At 38.6% G+C, this 20,680-nt stretch overlaps 1 protein-coding gene across 8 annotated transcripts in view; it reads right to left on the bottom strand.

Annotated features, from left to right (window-relative positions):
* Positions 1-20,680, bottom strand: part of RERE (arginine-glutamic acid dipeptide repeats) — a 392,196-nt gene that overhangs the window by 259,360 nt on the left and 112,156 nt on the right. The window contains exon 1 of one of the 8 annotated variants that reach the window (XM_071220835.1): positions 17,019-17,335. The exons of 6 other annotated variants lie outside the window; for them this stretch is intronic. The gene's annotated coding sequence lies outside the window, so the exon portion shown is untranslated. Of the gene's footprint in view, positions 1-15,433; positions 15,497-17,018; positions 17,336-20,680 lie in introns of those variants that run through there. One more of the 8 variants, XM_045190487.3, reaches the window with a different exon arrangement.

Raw genomic sequence — 20,680 nt, 5'->3', positions numbered from 1 at the left:
AGATACTGAACATAAACACTCCCCCTGGTCCCTTTATTTTAAAATTCAACCCCTAGCCCTGGCTGATGTGGCTTAGTGGATTGAGCCACATCAATCCACTAAGAGAGAACCAAAGGGTTTACACTTCGATTCCCAGTCAGGGCACATGCCTGGGTTGCGGGCCAGGTCCCCAGTTGGGGACCACACATTGATGCTTCTCTCCCTCTCTTTCTCCCTCCCTTCCACTCTACCTAAAAATAAACAAAATATTTTTTTAAATAAATAAAATAAAATTCAACCCCTAGTAGAACCAAATTGAGGATCTCCTGAGAAACTAAAACACTGAAATCAGATTAAATGTTTTCATTTTAAAGATACATTGTTGGAAAAGGTCCAATGAAATTATCTTGCCTCTCAAAACAATTCTTTAATACACCTCCAACACCAAGTATGTTTAGATATGACCAAAACCAACCTTCTAAGGTGAAGTCATCTACCCAAATCAAACATATTCAAAGTATAAGCTTTGTCTCCCTCCCTCTCTATCTCTACACAATCAATCACATTTGGTCTACAGAAATCTCTCTACCAGTGGTTCACTTCTGCTTTGTCTTTCTCAACTATTCCAACATGTCTACAGGCTGTGATGTAGTGGAGACTGCAACAGACATGGAAATCAAACTTGATATTAAGGGGCAGTGAGTAAGACAACTTGACCTCTCAGGTATTTTTTCTTCTGTTAAATAGGAATTACGATCCTACCCTAATACATTACACTGAGGATTGACTTTAGAGGAGTTTAGTGTTATGCAAAGAAAGGTAGTATTATCAAACCTGTAAACCAACAACTGTATCTGTAGCCTTAATGCTCATTGCAAACCTACCACATATTAAACTGTTTGCAAATGACTATTAAAAACAGATTTATCATCAGTGTACTAGATGCATAAAGGAAAATCAATTAGTAAAAAGTAAAAATTTCAGGCCAATTCCTCCTTTCCCCATCCACCAAATGCCAAACAACTTTTTCACGGATCCACTGGCCTGTCTTGGCATGTTCTGAATACAATCTGATTGCTTTTACGACACTGCACTAAATTAGGCTAACCAGAACTGTTCTGGTGGTTTATTGGTTCCAAAAAGAAGAGAGACCATTACAAGTTCCTTTGATCTCTGTCACTCAGGGAAATGTAATACTAAATTAAATATGTGGTTATTTATATGCTTCTATAAATATACTTATAAATAAATCACTAGTAATTTTTTCCACTTAACAAGTCCTCCTACAGTGTCCAGGCAATGTCCTATTAACTATCAATATACATTAATCCACCAGGATAAGATTCCCTGAAAGAGTTTCACAGACAAAAAAAAAAAAAAATCTAACCATTTACTGGTAGATGGTAAATGTAATTGCCAACTTAAGTCCAATTTGAAGAAAGCTACCTCAACATTTATGATGCTGTGTGAGCTGATCAGTGTGTAGAGAGGAGATGCCCTTAACTTCATGTCTCAATAATACCCTACATTTCAAGTTTGGATTTTAAGAGGAATGATTTGATCCTCCCAGAGAAGAACTTTTAAGTATACATTTTCCTTAAAAGTATTTTATATCTTCTAAGTATATGGCAATTAAAATATTTTTAACTCAAAGTTTCAGTAACAAATATTCTTAGTTCCTTATTTTGAAAGCTAAAGCCATATTTCTAAGTATCAAACAACAAAATACTAACTAATGGTTCTACAAAATCCACAATAAAAAAGTTATTTAAAATTAATTAAATAATGGACACCAATTTCTTTTCACTGGTATAGTACAGTTCAGAATTTTTTCAATATTCAAAAAATGTTACTTGCTATAAAGGTGCCAGATATAACTAAATAAGTAAAGATTGTTGCAGTCTACCTCTGACATTCCAATTTATATACCAAAGAAAAGAACTGACAACTAAAATCCTACTAGCTGGAGAGTTTAAGAAACAGAAATCCCACAACTGTGTGTGGTGTAAAGGAAAACACTGGAAGTTCCATTTGAGCATGTTAAGTTTTAGATGCTTATTAACATCCAAGTGTAGACATGAAGAAGGCAGCTGAGTTGGGTCAGGACAATTTTAAAGATAAAATTGTTATATTCATTTAGATAAATCTTCAAGCCCTGAGTTCAAGGTACAGTGTAGAGACTCAACAAATATTTATCAGACTCTACTATGTACCAGTTAATGTTTTATCTGCTGAGGATACATCAGTGAATTACACAGTTAAAACTCCCTGCCCTTCAGGACTTTACGTTCTGGTGAGAAGAACAAGAAATAAGCAATGAAAATAAATGAAGAGATGATATTCTAGGGAAAAACTAAGCAGTGTAAGGGGAATTAGGAGCAGACACCACAGGTCAAGGTAGGCCTCACTGAATCTCAAAAGTGAGGCCACAGATTATCAAGTAGAAGGAACAGGCAGTGGAGGATTTAGTAATCTTCACAACAGCAATTTCCCTGGAATGATGGCTGACAGAATTAAGAGAGGAAAGGATAAGTAGAGTCCTTAAGTACAGAAAAGTGTTGTTGAGATGTTTTGCTGCAAAGAAGAGCAGAGAAAAAGCAACAGCCAACAGGGGAAGTTGGGTCAAAAAAGGGGGATTTTGTTTTTATTATATGTCTTACAGTGGAACAAAAGCAGCATACCTGTATACTGTTGAGAATGATCCAGTAAATCAGAAATGTTAATGACAAGAAAGAGAAAATTACTACCTGAGGTGTCACTGGGCTGGGCTGGGCTGGGCTGGCCTTGGAGAGCCTGAGAACAGGACTCCATCTACACCAGAGGTGGCAAACTCATCTTCACCAGGGGCCACAACAGCCTTGCAGTTGCCTTCAAAAGGCCAAATGTAATGTTAGGAATGCATAAATGTAACTACTCCTTAACAGTTCAGCGAGAGCTCATCGCTGCCACTGGGTTGAAACAAGGTGCCGGGCGGGATATAAGGTGGAGGGTCAAATTCGGCCTGTGGGCCTTGCATTTGCCACCTGTGATCTACATGAAGGCCAACCCAGTGCTTCAAGGTAAGGCAAGGTGGTAGGAGTCTGTGGAAGTTCTCTTCCAGCTGCTTTGATTTTTCTCACTGAAGCACAAAGTCCAACATAAAGACAGGGAAGAAGATTAAAATGAAAAAATATGAAACAGTCATGTAAGAAACTGGGCGAGTGAATGGACGAGAAAAATCAAGTATGATTGCCTCACAGCCATAAGGGCCTACTTGAATTTAATGAACCGTGGAAAGGAATCAACAATAAGAAATTCCCCTAATCTGACACATAAAGGCTGGGCTGCCTTTTTACTAACAAATAAAAAATTCTTTAGCACAAACTGGTGAAAATGGCAAATGTCTAACACAGAGTACAGCAAATACAAAAACAATGCTCTGGGAAAGTTGCAATTTCTCCACATAATATGCTGAAAGAAGACATCCCATTTTCATACCATATTCATAACTGCCTTCTCCCTTGAAGGGAGTTATCTAATCTTGGGCTGAAGTTAACTTCTTTATGTCAGACCACCATAAACAAAAGCCTTAAGCCAACTATATATTGTAATGGGAACGCATATAATTAAGTTATACTCTTACTCACATAAAGATTATCTAAGAGCATTCAATGAATCACCAGAAACTGCCATATAAATATTTATTCCTAATTATATCATGGTGATGGTTCACAGAACTCTTTGAAACTATTAAAAACCATTGATTCGTACACTGGTGTAATGGGGGAATTGCCAGTTATGGGAATTTTATCTCAATAAAGTTTTTTTTTTAATTTATGAGTGAGAGAGAGACATTGATTTGCTATTCCATTCATTTATGCATTCACTGGCTGATTCTTGTATGTGCCCTGACAGGAGATCAAACCCTCAACTTCGACATATCGGGACAATGCTCTAACCAACTGAGCTACTGGGCCAGGGCCTCAATAAAATTTTTTGGGTTTTTATCTATTCTAAGTTTCTAGTCTCAAATGAATCATTTTTATCATCAGGAAGTAAAAATTTTATTTTTTTTACCTCCTGCCAAGATGGAGGCATAGATCAATGTGCTTTGCTTCCTCACACAACCAAAATAAGGGTAACAACCAACTTACAAACGAAAAACAAACAGAACTGCCAGAAAATCAAACTGTATGAAAGTCCGACAACCAAGGAATTAAAGAAGAAACATTCATCTGGACTGGTACACTGAGAGAAAGAAATATGGCCCAAATGAAAGAAAAGATCAAAACTCCAGGAAGTGACAGGGAGATGGACAACCTATCAGATGCAGAGTTCAAAACACTGGTAATTAGGATGCTTACAGAATTGTCTAAGTAACAGACACAAAATAGAGGAATAAGTGAAAGCTATCCTAAGTGAAATAAAGAAAAATATACAGGGAACCAACAGTGAAGGGAAGGAAACTGGGACTCAAATCAATGATTTGGAACAGAAGGAAAAAAAAAAAAACATTCGACTGGAACAGAATGAAGAAACAAGAATTCAAAAAAATGAGGACAGGCTTAGAAACCTCTGGGACAACTTTAAACATTCCAACATCCAAATCATAGGCATGCCAGGAGTATAGGAACAGCAAGAAACTGAAGACTTACATCGAAAAAATAATGAAGGGCAACTTCCCCAATCTGGCAAAGGAAATAGACTTCCAGGAAGTCCAGGAAGCTGAGAGAGTCCAAAAAACATTGGACCCAAGGAGGAACACACCAAGGCACATTATAATTAAGTTACCCAAGGTTAAAGGAGAGAATCTTAAAAGCAGCAAAAGGAGAGAGTTACCTACAGTTACCGAGTTCCCATAAGACTACCTGCTGATTTCTCAAAAGAAACCTTAGAGGCAAGCAGCTCTGGAAACAAGCATTCTAAGTCATAAAAGGCAAGGACCTACATCCAAGGTTACTCTACCCAGAAAAGCTATCCTTTAGAATGGAAGGGCAGATATAGTGTTTCCCAGATAAGGTCAAGTTAAAGGAGGTTCATCATCACCAAGCCCTTATTATATGAAATGTTAAAGGGACTTTTCTAAGAAAAAGAAGAGGATCAAAACTATGAACAGTAAAATGATAACAAACTCACAACTATCAACAACTGAACCTAAAAAACAAAACAAACTAAGCAAACAACTAGAACAGGAACAGAAGCACAGAAATGGAGATCACATGGAGGGTTATCAGGAGGAAGGGGGTGGAGAATGGGGAAAAGGCCCAGGGAATAAGAAGCATAATTGGTAGGTACAAAAGAGACAGAAAGAGGTTAAGAATAGTATAGGAAATGGAGAAGCCAAGTACTTGTAAGTACAACCCATGGAGGGAGGAATGCTGGTGAGAAGGGGAGTGCAGGGCAAAGGAGGATAAAGGGGGGGAAAATGGGACAACTGTAATAGTGTAATTAATAAAATATACTTATTTTTTTTAGTTTTTGTTAAAATATGATGGGAAATGGAGCAAATACAGTATAATCTTCTGACCCATACGTGTTAACTCTGTAGGAATTCAAAATTCTTTCAGAATGAGGACCAGAGCATAGGTTAGTAGTTTGGGATGAATTTTTTTTTCCTTTTTAACTACTTAAAGTTTGTAGCTTCTAACACTGCTGTTTCATTCCTTTGATCAAGACATACTCAAATCACCTTGACTTAAAATGAACGGCTTGACTTTTGACTGTGGATAGCACATTCTAGACAGTCTTGCTTATGATTACAAATGAACACCTCGACCAAAATAAAAAGACAAAATGTTGTAAGTACTAATTTAGGTAGTGTTACACTTCTTAGAATTATGCTACTTTATAGAAGTTCCATACTTCAAATCTTACCAGCAGGCCAAATAATTCATAAATTCCATTTTTCTCTTTGAGAAAGATAAATTCAACAATTTCACATGTTTCAGTTCCCATTTCAAAATGTAAAAAGTGGGAGATTTCTCCACTTTGGGAATAATATCCCCACAAAGACTAAAAATAAAGGTTATGTTCTTCTAAGTGAACGTTTTAGAACACTGAACTGACAATATTAAGGTATCATGGAAGGAACAAAAGATACAGAAGACATCACAGTCACTAAGAGGCTTAGCCACTTCCAAAATGAAAACTGTGAATGTAGGCGACTCAATTAACTTCTCTAAACTTGGCTCTCTCAGTTTCTAACCTGAGAAGCCAGCTTCTGTTCTGCCTCCTTCATAAGGTAACTGTGAGGACCAAACCAGGTCACGAAAGTCTATTCAGTAGATGTAAAGCCTTTTACAAACAGAAGCATAATCCTCATTCTACTCTCAAAAAGCCCCGTCTGTATGATAAGCTATTGATCACATTCTATTCTGCATGTATGAAATTTACTCTTTGTATTAAGCTGCTATAACAGAATACCATAGACTGGGTGGCTTAAAAAGCACAAATTTATTTCCCACAGTTCTGGGAGCTGGGAAGTCCAAAATCAAAGTTCCAGCAAATTCAGTTCCCTGCCTTCTCACTGGGTCCTCGAATAGGGAGGGAGAGAAAGGGAGAGAGAAGGAGGGTAGGGGAGAGAGAGAGCACACAAGATCTCCTGCAGGAGCATGCTGGTCTCTTCCTCTTCTTATAATGACACTATTCTCATCATGCAGCCCCACCCTCATGACTTCATCTAACCCTAATAACATCCCAAATGTCTCACCTCCAAATAGCAAAACGTTAGGGCTTCAACATAAAGAACTTTGAGGGACATGGTTCAGTCCATAGCACCCCCCTACACAATTTATTTAATGAATGCATTCAGGCAAAAATGAAGCCTTTGTATAAAAAACAGACTGGACAGATTTAAAGCATGGCTTACTTTTAAAAGGGCTTACTTAAGGCAGCTTATTAAGATGCATAAAATATGAAATAAAATTTAAAATAGATGAGGGAACTGGGATGACAATAATACTGAGATTTATTCAGCACGTACCTGTACCAGGTGCTGCTCTGAGTTTTACATTTTACCCTCACAGTAGCCACACAAAGTAGTAATGATTTATAGAGGGGGCCCTAAGCACATAGGGGTGAAACACAAGTCTCACAGGTCATACAGGCCAGAGCCTGTGCTCTATACTATATTGCTAGGACAAAGAAGAACTGCAGAGGACAAGAGTGGATTGAAAAGATGAAAACATGAAAGAAGTATTCAGGTTCATTTTATACCTTTTTAAAGATGTGACCAAAATTCTGTAAGTAAATAGTTCAAATAAAACAATCAGCCACAGGATTCTTTTTATTTTTTTTTAGGATTTAATTTATTTATTTTTAGAGAGAGGGGAAGGGAGGGAAGGGAAGGAAGGGAAGAAGAGAAAGAGAGTAACATCAATCAGCTGCCTCATGTACACCCCCAACCAGGAACCTGGCCCACAACCCAGGCATGTGCCCTGACCTGTAATTGAACCGGTGACCCTTTGGTTTGCAGATGACACCTAACCCACTGAGCCACACCAGCCAGGGTCAGCCACAGGATTCTAAATACCCACGTTAAAAACAAACCACACGCTCAGGAGGTCAGTTCTTTCAGGTACAAAGAGCTGAGAATAGTTTCTCCTCTGGATCCTCATAAAGACCATTTACCATGGCAAACAGCAGCCTGGAGACCTCTAGATAAACCATTCAGGACAGCTCCACAAGGCTCCATAGGCTCCATACAAGTCAGTGGCCTCACACCACACTATGCAAGTAAAGCAAATCTGCCAAAAATAACAAAGCAAAGGTTTCCTATTATTTATATCAGAGATTTAGGGCTCACTAGAACAGGAGTTCTTAGTAAGAGGTCTATGGATGGGCTGCAGGGATTCCATAAACTACCTGTAATTGTGTACTGTGGAAATGTAACCAAATGCTCACAAACTCTGTTTCAGGGGGAAAACCATAACTTCCACCAATACTTGATGGAGTCCCTGATAAAAATAAAGGTCAGAACCCCTGACGTGGGAATTAATGAACTGCCTAATTACCAGGAGAGCCTATCCAAATCATCTTCACAACCAAGGCTTTGGGTAGGTATAGAGCACATTTAGGTGGACAGTAAATTCCAATAACTGTCTAAATGCCAAGTGAAAAATGTTCTAAGTAATAAGCACAGCTGGGAAGTACCTCATATTAGAAATGCACAATAACTGCCCTAAGCAAGCCCGTGAATACTCACTGATGCAACTATTGTGAGGTACATGATAACCTCCAAGGACAGGAGCATGTCTTCCTCACATCTGAGTGCCTTGACCATTCAATAGTTAATACAAATCTTTACACCCATAAATATCTAGCAAATAAAGACCTCTGACAGAACTAGTTTACTTCAAAAAATTCAAAGTACTCTCCCTTTATAAAATGAAATCTATTGCAAAATGAGCAATACTGGGAAACTAAGGGGAAATAACATTTTACATGACAGCACTAAAAAATTATATTTTCATCCATCATAAGCTAAAATCATTATAGCATAATTAATGTTCTTTTTAGTGTAATCAGATTATAGTATTCCTAAATGTATATACCTTTATGCCTTTCCCCTACAGGATGGAAATTAAGGTATATATACAATATTTATGGTCCTCATTTCTTCTTTTCTATGGCAAATAGCAGACAAATCAAAACTGCAAAATAGCTTACACCAGAAGTAGTTAAATTTTTTAATAAATAAAAAGGGCTAAAATCCAAAATAATGACAACATCAAATACTAGCAAGGATGTAGAGCAAAGGGAACTCTCATTCACTGAAACTGGAAATGCAAAATTGTACAGAAACTTTGGAAGACAGTATAGCAGTTTCTTATGGAACTAAACATACTCTTACCCTATGATCTGAAAAGATCTTTATCCAAATGAGTTGAAAACTTATTTCCACACAAAACCTGCACACAAATGTTTATAGCAGCTTTATTCATAACTGCCAAAACTGGAAGAGTGAAAATGTACTTCAACAGGTGAATGGATAATAAACTCTAGGTTTAGGACATCCAAACAACGGAGTATTATCAGTGATAAAAAGAAGCTATTAAGCTACAAAGCAATATGGAGGCCCCTTAAATGTATATAACTACATGGAAGAAGCCAGTCTGAAAAGGCTACATACTCTATGATTCCAACTATAGGACTTTTGGAAAAGGCAAAATCATGGAGACAATAGGAAGATCAATGGTTGGGAAGGGAGGGAGGGAGGAATGAACTGGTGGAGCACAGGGTAAATTTAGAGCAGTGAAAATATTCGGTGTGGCACTGTAATGGAATACAACATGTTGTTAACATTTGTCAAAACCAAGAGGAGGTATAACACAAAGACTGGACCCTAAAGTACACTACAAGATTTCAGTTGATAAGAAGGTATAAATACTGGTTCCTGAACAGTAACAATGTAACCATACTAATGCAAGATGTTAATAATAGGGAAACTGGGTATAAGTGGGCATATATGAACTCTGTACTTCCCACTCAATTTTCTATGTAACTAAAACTACTCTAAAGAATCAAGTGATTAACTTAATTTATTACTGATTTAAAAATTTTTAAATGTCTTCATGTGTCACATAAAATAAAATATTACTTATACAATACTTGTTTATGCAATCAACTTAGCCTGTTGGCAAAACTAAAAACTTTCCACGAAAAAAACCAGACTGCTTTAATCATCAAATTTTTTTCAGAACATTTTGTTCTTCGTTTCCAAAGATGAAAACTCAGACTGCTCCTGTCACCAGCACACTTAAGAGTGAATACTAATTGCTACACTTCCATGAACACCTAATGTGTTAAAGAAAAAAGTGAACATTCCATTACTGAATATTTCCCCTTACCTATTCAATGTGAGGATTATGCTCTGTGGAAAGAGCACAACCTATGAGAGAGATTGCTTAGGTGGTCACAGAACATAAACATGGGTAAAAACTCTTCCACATAGTTTTTCCAATTATTAAAATATCCACACACAAAAAGACAACAGTAAAGACTAAATATCTAAAACCAAAAGAAGAAAATAATTGTTCAAAAGGTTCAATCTATATAAATAAATGTGCATGTCTTTCTTAGCATGTCTTTAAATATGTCCTCACATATTTAAAATTCCTACATAACGTCTCAAATTACTTTGCTATGTTTCACATTTAATGTATGCAAACTGTTTGTTTTACTAAGTAAACAAATAGTAGTATGTGTGGCCCTCACAAAAAAAAAAATTAAGATTCAACCCTTGCTGGTATAGCTCAGTGGATTGAGTGGAGGCCTGAAAACCAAAGGGTCACCGGTTCAATTCCTAGTCAGGGCATATGTCTGGGTTGCAGACCAGTTCCCCACTAGGGGGTACACAAGAGGCAACCACACAGTGATGTTTCTCTCCCTCTCTTTCTCCCTCCCTTCCCCTCTCTCTAAAAATAAATAAATAAAATCAAAATTTGTAATTTGAGTCCTTCCAAAAGAACGTTCATTAAATTTTTCAGTCATTTATATTAAAGAGTAGATTTCAGTACTGCGGGGTTTTTGTCCTGTTTTTTGTTTGTAGGTAATACAAAAAATACAGAAAGCTCACTATATAATATTACATATGTGTAAGGCATCATCTCCATATATTTAACACTTTAAAAATGTTGTAAAAAATAAAAAGTTAGTAAAACAACGAAAACATCCCCGGCTAGTGTGGCTCAGTGGACTCAGTGCTGGCCTGTGAAACAAAGGTCACTGGTTCAATTCCTGATCAAGGCACAGGCCTGGGTTGCCGACCAGGTCACCAGTTGCAGGTGGGCAAGAGGCAACAATCAGTTGATGTATCTCTCACACATCAATGTTTCTCTCCCTCTCTTTCTCCCTCTCCTTACATCTCTCTAAAAATAAATAAAATCTTTTTAAAAAAATGTTTAAAGATAATCAAGAGCCATTCTCCAATCTACTCCTAATAGTTCTTTAGAGCCAAGTGATTACTTCAAATCTTACTAGAAGAGTTAAATTTTATAAAGGATTTCCCATACCTACCTACCATATTTCTTTAAAAACTCTTCACAAGTAACTTCTGATGAATCCTCTAAAATTAAAATGTTTTCTACTTTCTAAAATGATTGACATCCATTACCTCATTTCATCCCCCAAACCTGAACACAACAGTCATATTAATCGTCATAAAGTCCCACCTACAGAATGCCACTGCCCTTAACCTTCTGATGCATCAACCAGTTAATTACCCTGCAGCCTCTTCTAGACACCTTCTCTCCTTCTTTCTCTTACTGTCAAGCTCCTCAACATTTTCTTAGCAATTGCAAACTAGCTTCCACACATCGCTGGCCATCCTCCACCTACTTGGCTGCTCTGCTTTCACCAAATTCTCAGTGGTTGCATTGACTCCTGATTAAATAAATGGTATTTTTTCAATAGTGTTTTCTCAGTTCTCATTCTCTAGTCCTAAGCCTAATGCAATATGATTGTACTGTCATTCCCACTTTGAAACATCTCTTCTCTTTATCCCTTCATGTTGCTGTACCTTTCAGAACTCTTTCAAGTCATTCTTCCATTTCCTCCTCTTGCCAGAATATTGGGTTTTTCTTCCTTCAATAACTACATGGCATTCGTTATCAGCATTAGCTCCTTCTATTTAAGTTTCAGTGAGTATCCTCTGATTAACATAAATAAATCCCAAAGTCATATGGGCCACAGCTTGGGGTGGGGTGGGAGTAGGGGGAGGCCAGGGGACGCCCTTTTACAAAGGTCACTTTTGTAGGATTTGGAGGTAGTCAAGTTAAGAACAGGGGGTCAAGATGTGCCTTGGACTCCTGGCCTCACCACTCACCAGCTGTGGGACCTTGGTCACATCACTTCACCTCTCTAAACCTGTTTCCTCCTTTGTACTTCAGAAACATTTAACCCTGCAAGAATTAATTAATTCATGCAAAGACAGAATAAAATTAAGGAAATGAAATCATCCATAATCCTATTATCCAGAGATTAGCACAATTAACATTTCGTATATTCCTTCTAATCTTTTTCCTTAGCCTCTGTGAATAAGTGTAAGTGTGCAGCTAATTGGAACCATGCTACATAAACAGAATGGCATCTATAGTTTTTTCCATTGAGCTTTACATTAGGATATTTTTTAATATCATGATTTTTAAAGGCTGCATATTTCTTTTTAAGGATGGGCCATGATTCAGCATTCCCCTTCTACTGCTGGACACTTAAACCAAGAAATCACTACCTTTTAATTTCTTTTCTGTTCCATTTTTTTCCCCAAAAAGCATCTTCTTCCTTGTCTATTTCACCTGTGAGCCAAAAATTCTTAACAGTGGCTAATAAATCATCTAGGAGTGTGAAAAACACATTTTTTATCAAGGAAGAAGAAAAAAGTGTCTTAAAGACTGATGTTAAACTGCCTGTAGCTATAGAAAACTTCTAGAAAACAAAAACAAAACAAAACACTAACATGACAAGTTATCTTTGGATGTTACAGAAATCATCATGCCCCTTTTATTTTGTCTTTCTCCACTGAACCGTAAGTGCCGTGAGAACAGGAATTTCATCTTTTTTTGTTTCTTCAGCCACCAAAACAGTATTGTAATAAGAGTATAATTAGAGTTCACTATATTAAGTATTAGCTGTCATTACATGCCAGGCACATTCCCTAAATTTTGCACACCCTCTGAGGTAGATTAATCATTTTCACCACAGTCATAAAGAGGTTAATTAACTTATCCTAGGTCCCAAAGTACTGGAACAAGGAATAAAAGTCAGGCAACCTAACTGTTGGGTTGGCCTAAAAATCCATTTAGTTTTTTCCATAAAATAAAAAACACATTTTTCATTTTTACCAATAACTTTATTGGTTTGGATATTTTGAGTATGTTGGCTATCTCCCACTATTGGCCTCTAGTGGGTAGAGGCCAACAATGCTGCTAAACATCTTCCAATGCATAAGACAGCCCCACAGCAAAGAATTATTTGGCCAAAATGTTAATAGTACCAAGAAATTTTGCAAACCACTTTTGACAACATTCGATTAGTCACAGCACCTTCTCCATACACTGTTCAAATCTTTGTGTTTCAGTTGCATTTTTACCTTTTTCAAATTGTTTATTTATTTTTAGAGAGAGGGGAAGGGAGGGAGAAAGAGAGGGAGAGGAACATCAATGTGTGGTTGTCTCTTGCACACCCCCTACTAGGGACCTGGCCCACAACCCAGGCATGTACCCTTACTGGTAATCTAACCAGCAACCCTTTGGTTTGCAAGCCCACACTCAATCCACTGAGCCACACCAGCCAGGGCATGTTTTTACCTTTCTTGAAATAATAAAGCATACATAATACACTGAAAATGTTGCATTTCTTCTTCTGTCTTCAATTAAAATGGCTACACAAAAATTCACCAATTTTGACAGGTTTTTTTAAAAAATACACACTGATATGACAGCTGTCACAATACAATCTAAGAAAAATGTTTCAAATGAAGTTAAACACAACTAAGCACTATTAGAGCCATCAACTGGGAAAAACTAAATGAACTTTTGGGCCAAACCAGTATTTACCACCAAAATATACTGAATGAATTAATTATACCAGCAAAGCTCCAGGTGATAGCATTAAAAACTGGGTATGATTATACTAATTTCCCTAATTAAATGCCAACATTATTGTTTTACTGTTTTTTATTACAAATACGTATGTCAACTACATCAAGAATTAGGCAGATTTTGGAGGGCAAGTCTAGGATCAAGCCCTGGCTTGTGTAGCTCAGTAGACTGAGCGTGGGCTGAGAACCAAAGGGTCGCCATTTCAATACCCCATCAGGGCACATACCTGGATTGTGAGCCAGGTCCCCAATAGGGGGTGAGCGAGAGGCAACCACACATTGATGTTTCTCTTCCTCTCTTTCTCCCACTCTTCCCCTCTCTCTAAAAATAAATGAATAAACTCTTTTTTAAAAAATCTGGGATAAAGAAATATGGTCTCAAAAAGAAAAAATACAAATGAACTTGTGAAATAACCTGTTTAGACCTAGGATACTTACTTCCCTCTATTTTTCCTTAGATTCAACAGTCTCTGCTGCCAATCTAAGTGTTTTTATTTTAGTTAAGAGAAAACATTTTCTAGATTAGTTACATTGAAATTATCAGATTTTCCTTAAAAATGTTGCACTCTTTTTCTTCATTCCGAGTTATTTTAAGAAGGAACCATTTCTTCAATAAGTTAAAAGATCTCGCAATCTTAGACAACCACCCTATGCCCCCCCCCCCCACCTCCGGTGCCTCCCAAAACATCCCCATGGTCAATCAGTAAACTGGGCCTCTGAAAAGGGCATCACATTCACTCTACTATAAACAGTGTTCACTCAATTTGGCTTTTGACTTTTACTCCTTTTTAAAAAAAATGTGGTGGATAGCTCCGAAGCCTGTGTAGTACCTCAAGACAAAGGCAACAGTAACAAGACCAGATCATTGAGAAAATCAATGTGTCATTCACACAACAACTTATTTTACAGCCTAAAAAGCCTGGCTTTGTCAGAGGCCTATATTCAAAGACACAAAGCTGCTCAATCTTAAATACTTTCCAATAACTTGGAGCCAAAAATACATTTTACAATTTAAAGGTGACCACTCATGTCCCTGAACAGACATTTCTAAACCATACTATTAATTATCCAGCCCATGTCCAAACTGCTGTTAGTCAATGGCTTGCTAAAGCCCTTTGGTACAGTGTAACAAGAAGTAAGAGGGGGAAGCATTTTAACCAAGTTATTTTCTCCATTGGGCTAACATTTGTTTCTGTTTGAGTTTTACAGACTAATCCTAGAATAGCAAACAAAGAACCAGTTGGGGGGAGGGGGGGAAACAGTGACTTCCTATATCATTATAAAATGGATGGTTCTACAGGCTACTCTGACTACACAATAGCAAGTAAAACCCTTTGACCTTGGAAGAGCATAGCAAATGTAATACCTACTAATAAATAAAACCAAAAATAAATCTCTCACAAGTAAACTATTACGTGAGTAAACAAAAGCTTGTCTTGTTCTATCATTTGCTTAAAACACAGTGGCAGTGGGAGAGGGATTAAGAAACACAGCCAGACAAGTCCATAAAACCTCCAGTGTAAGATAAAACTACCCTGCAGGAGCAGCCAATGCATTCTGACCTAACAGCTGTACACAGTTGCACTAATTAAAATGAAAGGCTAGTATGCATAACACACAGGCAATTCACTGAACCTTACTGACAAGTTGGCAGGGTTCACGACCACACTCTTCTCCCCACCCTACCCCCATAGACCTACAATGTAAACAATAAATAGGCACAAAGCTGAAGGTACTCACTTGAAAACATATACACATTCAAGCATTTCAGAAGTAATCACAACCATGTAGACTGGAAAATATCCTATAGGAACACAGGCTACAAAAACCCAAACACACACAAAGGAAGTGGTACAGCTACATTACGTCAGCTCTCACCTCAATTCATGAATGCAAAACCACAAAACAAGACAAAAATCTAAATGGCCTTTTTTCCTGGAAACCTTCTTAGAGTGAATGAATGCAGGTTGAGTCTAAATATATTACTGCACAGTACTTGTTAATGCATCACTTTCAACAGCCACAGGGAGGGGAAAAGTGTAATCTTAGTCAATTCTATCATGCAACCAGATCAAATAACATTTCAAGTGAGGCCTGCCAAGGGCGCCAGGGCCTGCCAGAGTACAATGAGCACTCAAGTGCTCTGGACTGAAAACCACCTTTCACTGGTCCCAGAGATCTTTATAAAACAGCTTAAACACTACTAAATTACAGAGTTGGAAAAAAACAAATACAAGCTTCTAACTGCTGCTCCCATACTATTGTGAAGTTGCTGTAAAGCCTGTAAAATGTCTGCTTTGTGTTATTTTGCTAGGCAATGTAAATATTCAGAAAAGCAATAGTCTCTTAGAGCCTAAATCTAATACACATAAAAATACAGAGATGGTTGTGCATCTGGAAATAATTGCCCACAGATCATTGGGCTTACATGGGATATTGTTCCCATCTGTAAGGTTTCTAATAATGTCTACTTTAAATTTGGAGTTCCTGGCAAATAGGGAGGAAGGAAAAATGGAAGGAAGTAAAAAAGGGAGGGAGGAAAGATGGGAGGGAGGGAACTCAATACAGTAATTTTGGCAAAGAATTCTAAGGACTTTGTCAACTCTGTTCTCAACTTTTATTCAGTGTCTCAATCTTAAGCACACTGACACACAATTTCAAAGGGAAAAATTAATCTCTCTGTTGACCCCTGTGTTCACATACCATTTTTTAAAAAATAACTTCCATATGGCTGAGAAGAGGCCTCCAGCCAAACAATGCCCCAAGGAGAACAGTGCACCAGGAAAAGAAAAGTAAAGCAAAACAACCTATTACAGGAGTGAGTTTCTCAGCAGAGTGGTCAAGCAGGTCTCCCCATAGCTTCCATGCAAGTACAAGGTTTGAGTAAGTAAGGGGAAAGGGGTGGAGAAGCCACCACCTCAAAAAAAAAAAAAAAAATTTAAACCTCAAAACTATCTCTGCATTTTAGCTATTCCAGTAAAATAACCATATTTTGGTCTAAGAAACAAATGTGTAATATATCTTAAAATTACTTTATAATCAGGTCCCTCAAATCCATTTTACTTTTAAATTTAAATGTACTCCACAATAAGCAATGAAGTTTCTGATCAGTGACTTTTGGATTATACATTGCTCATCTTCAGTAAGTCCTTCCTTTCAAAAAAGACAAAAATACACACACATGTTCTTTCAAAGTCATGTTTTCTCTGCCCTAAAGATGTTTTTTGATTTCTTTGTATGGAACTAGTAAACCCAACAGAAATGCAATGGGACACAACAAATACCAATTCCTGATTCCTGGAAAGCCACCACCATTCTTAATAACACCCAAGTTGTTCATCTTTCTAGAGTCGGCTGCAACACTCCCGTACACCCACCTCCAAGAGCCCCTGCACCCCACACTTGATCAACTTCCTGGCCCAAACCCACATCCCCTTCACAGCCCATGGCGCTGGCCACTTGCCTGCGGCCGGTCAACAGCAGGAGCTGAGCCTGCGGGCCTGGTCCTCCTCCGGCGCAGGGGGGGCCCCCCCAGCAAACTCAGGCACACGGGCAGGGGCGGGGCGGGCGGGGGCTCAGGGCATGAAATGCACTTGCTAAACAAAAGGAGGCCCTGGTGGAAGCAGGGCAACGTAGAGGAGCAGTCCGGGGTCCCCACAGCTCCGAGGCTCCAGGAGGGGAGTTGGTGGCCTCGCGGGACCCCGCCCGCGGCTGGGGGCTGGGGGGTGTGGGGGTGCAGCCCTGCTCCTTCAGCCCCAGCGTCTGGGCCAAAACTGCCACATGCTTGAGACCTAGACACCGGGAGAGAAAGAGCAGCCGCTCCCCACGGCAGGCGGCAACGGCGGCCGGCAAAACCCGGGCTGGAGCCCGGACTGCTCCTCACGCGCTCCTTGCCCGCTGCCACCTCGAATGTGCTGCCACCTCGAATGTGCGTGTACACAAAGCCGCTGCAATTTTATCTCTTTCCCAGCTTGACCAGCCTAGCATCTCCCCAATCCTCCCTCTCCTGCCGACAGCCGGAACTCAGAGGCTGCGTGATTGATGGCAGCTCTTAATAGCGTGGTCAGCTAATGTATCTACAAGCAAGATATTAAAGAGGCAGCGCATCGCCATGAGGGATCAGCAGCAGTTCACAGGTCCTAGAGGTGCCTCTGCTTCTGCCAGGAATATTAATATCTACCACCTCTGACGTCTAACAAATGCTGATGAAATAACCAACAATCATAGACTCCCCCAACACGTATTTGAAAGACGCACAGGAGAGACAATCATTGTTTGGTGTCAAACAATATTCCTGACCCCAATTTTCCTTATAATTTAAGAATTTACTAAGTAATTTGTTTAAAATTCTTCTCTCCAATCCTTTTCCCCAAGAAAATAAAGCTCCATCTTCTATATAAGGCATACTTAAATTGGGTTTCATTGTCCATTTAGTAAGGAAGCAAAAAAAATACATATTCCTTGCCAAGTGGCCTTAAATATAAATATAACCCACAAGCTACCAGATTCCAGATCCCTCATTAATTCCATTGTTATGTGCATCTACATAGAATTACCAATTGTTAATTTTAAATTAGTGTCTTCCCCACACCTAATATGGTAAACATACATCAAGTTGCCAAAATCTATTAAAATTAAACTACATTCATACCATGTACTCCCTAATAGTAGCAGCCAAGATAAAATTTCCTTTTATGTAAGATATTCTATAGGAAAAATTTATATATATATATATATATATTCCTCTAGAATATGAACTTAAAAGTATTAAGCTCACTCAGTGTCAACCCAAATTTGAATGTCACAAGCTCAAAATTTAAATGATCACTTCTAGTACCATTAATAGTACACCTTTTGCCTTTTAGGCAAGTTTCACTGAGCTCTCAAACAGTTTTATAAATGTTATTGGACCTTTCAAGGTCCGATAAGGTCACTGAATTAATAGGTACACTCTTACCAACAGACAAAGATTTAGATACGTGGATTTAGATACGTGATTTGGTGATTTGCGGGAGGGAGGAGGGAGGGGGGTGGGGAGGGGCACTTGGTGGCACAACCAAACTGACATGCAAGTTTGCTATTTAAACTTCATTCTGCTGACTTAAAAAAAAAAAAGTTATTCTACAGGAGAAATCGCTCTCTAAAACTTCTAACATAGCACAGGCACAGATGCTTCTGACACCCTGAAAGGTGGCTGTGGTCAAAACAAATCAGAGGTGGTCTGCAGTGCAGGTGCAGCTCTGCTCTAAGACCCACGAAACACCATTCCTCGGTGAGTCCATCCTGAGGGGTCTGCAGCTTGAAAATCTGCTTCATAACCAAATGGCTCTGAGATTTCTCCATCTGTGTCAGAAATAAAATCAACCCTTAAGCCCAGCTACAAAAACCACACCTGTACTGGGACACACTTCCATTTTCTAACCAGCTATATCCAGGCACATGGCAGTGGCTATAGAGAGTGTTTCATTTTGTTTTCCTGCAGATTTTTTTTTTTTTAATTTAAAGAGAGAGGGGAAAGGGAAGGAGAGAGAGTGGAAGAGAAACATTAATGTGTGGTTGCCTCTCCCGCACTCCCTACTGGAGACCTGGCCTGCAACAAGGGCATGACTAGGAATCGAACCGGCAACGCTTTGGGCTTGCAGGCCAGCACTCAAGCCACTGTGCCACACCAGCCAGGGCCTCCTGCAGACCTTTTTAAAAATGGTGGTTTAAAGTAAACGGCTAGTGAGAACAACCAAACTGCGCTTTTCTGAATTCATACTGTGTTCTAAATGCTTTGACAACACTTTATGACACATATTCTTTTATCCTCTTCTTGCACCGTGTCTGGTAAGTCATCCACACCCAGGGCCCCATCTCCCAGTTATACCCGTCTTTCAATTTCCCCAAGTTATCAGGATTTCTACTGCAGGCCATCACTGGTTCCTCCTAGAGCAGAAGTATCTCCCTGCCACCCTCCCCACCACACACACAGTTAAAGCGTGCTCCTCCTTCAGATCTTAGGTCAAATATCACTGTGTCAGAGAAACTTCCCCTGAGGTCCCATTTTAGGACAAGTTCTTCTGTTGTAAGTTCTCAGGGAACTGTGCTCCTTTCCTTGAGAGCATTTATCTCAGTTTGTAATTCATTGGTGGGATTTTCTGATTAATGTCCACAATCCCCTCTAGACAATGGGTTCCATTAGACAAAGTTCTACACATTTGCCCATCATAACATTTCAGTCAATGATAAAACACAATATACAAGGGTAGTATATCATACAACCTAAGTGTATATCGGTTACACCACCTAGGTTTGTGTAAGTACATCATAGGGTGTTCATGTGACAAAATTGACGAAGACACATTTCTCAAAACATCTCCGTCATTAAGTGGTGCCTAATTGTACTGGGTATCAAGCACACAGATTTATGGAATGAATAAGTAAAGTAAGGGCAATGACCCTATTTTATTCTTTTTGTCTAGTCTCTGCACAGTTCCTGGCACAAAGAATCCCCTCTCAAATAAGGAGCATCTACCCAAACAAATAGCACTTATTTTATTAACCTTTAAAAGTCTAGCAAAAGGGAGATTCAACCCCACTTTATAGAGATATAAATAATTGTGCTAGGGGTAACTCATAGAAACACTGAGACCCTAACGAGAATCCTATTTACAAGCTACATTTTTAAATGAATAACATACAAAAGCCATTATTAAATTATTCAAGCCAAGTTCTCCCTACTTACCCTGGCATTTAAGCAAGGGGCAAACAGCAACAGGTAAACTGGATAGATTACTATATCTTGTACAAACACAAAGAGCAATATAAACACAACATAAAATTTTGAAAGCACATTGTACCCTCATTGGTCTTCCAAGCCTCTCTGAATGCAAAAGTACTACAAAATTCTAAATTCAGCTGTAAATGGGGGGAGAAAAATAATCCTTCACCTCTCTTTTACCTTAGATTTTTCTTTATTTTCAGTTTTTCCTTCTGTAAAAGACCTCTATTTCACTGAGATGGAAGCTTCTGTAAGAGCTCTTTTGAGCTGAGGACTCCCAGCCGGTTGTGACCATTCCAAAACCGCCTTCCCCAACTCCTCAAAGTGAAAATTTCATTTTAAACCCCATTAATGTGAGTTTG

This window comes from Desmodus rotundus, chromosome 3, assembly GCF_022682495.2.
Source record: "Desmodus rotundus isolate HL8 chromosome 3, HLdesRot8A.1, whole genome shotgun sequence".
NCBI classification, from domain to species: domain Eukaryota; kingdom Metazoa; phylum Chordata; class Mammalia; order Chiroptera; family Phyllostomidae; genus Desmodus; species Desmodus rotundus.
Note: the sequence above shows the minus strand (reverse complement) of the source record. Positions and strands in the feature narration are given on the sequence as shown.